Raw genomic sequence first — 677 nt, forward strand, 5'->3', positions numbered from 1 at the left:
CCGCACATGGCTGGGGCGAAAGTCTCCGTGTTTGCTTGGGGCTGGATCCGCGCAAGCCCGGGCGGGGGGGGATGCAAAATGTGTCCGCTCCCCTTCTCGCGCTGTGCACCTTCCGACCCCTAGTTAAACAATTAAATAAAAAAAAGGCGCCACTCCCACGTGCAAGCGAAGTAACGTGTGTGCGCGCACGGGGGCGTGGGGGGGTCAGTTTCACCGCGCGTCAATTTCAGGCGCGCGGATCCTCCCCGCGCCCGTGCGGTTATTTATCTCCGTCTTTTGCCCTTGCAAACTTCTTTGCACGGGGTGGGGGGGTGCAAAGGGTGGAGGGGGAGGGCTCGCGACCCGCCGCAATCGGCTGCGAAAAAAGAAAAAAAAAACCAGCAACTCGAAAAGATGTTGCAACTGCTGGAAAAAAAGGTCATTGAAGGAGTTGGCTGCGAAAAAAAATCAGCTTAAAAAAGAGTGGCAGGCATGCGCAATGGGAGGATGCCATGTTGGAATGAGGCTGTAGCGAGAGAGAGGGAGAGGGAGCGACAAACTGGTCGCCTGCTCGCCGCGGAGCCGCAGGGCACTGCCCTTCCCGCGCCCGGTAAGACGCGGGGCCGGGCGCGGGGAGCAGGAGAAGGCGGGCTGGGGCTGAAATGAATAAAGCAAAAGCAGCCCCCAGCACGGGGCGA

The 677-nt window shown here is 59.7% G+C and overlaps 1 protein-coding gene across 1 annotated transcript in view; it reads left to right on the plus strand.

The window, feature by feature from the left end:
* Nucleotides 1-370: 370 nt before the first annotated feature.
* SFMBT2 (Scm-like with four mbt domains 2) overlaps nt 371-677 on the plus strand; it is a 164,500-nt gene continuing 164,193 nt past the window's right edge. Inside the window, exon 1 of the mRNA XM_019543748.1 lies at nt 371-589. The gene's annotated coding sequence lies outside the window, so the exon portion shown is untranslated. The remainder of the gene's footprint in view (nt 590-677) is intronic.

The sequence above is a fragment of the Crocodylus porosus genome, unplaced genomic scaffold, assembly GCF_001723895.1.
Source record: "Crocodylus porosus isolate Cpor-Errol unplaced genomic scaffold, CroPor_comp1, whole genome shotgun sequence".
NCBI classification, from domain to species: domain Eukaryota; kingdom Metazoa; phylum Chordata; order Crocodylia; family Crocodylidae; genus Crocodylus; species Crocodylus porosus.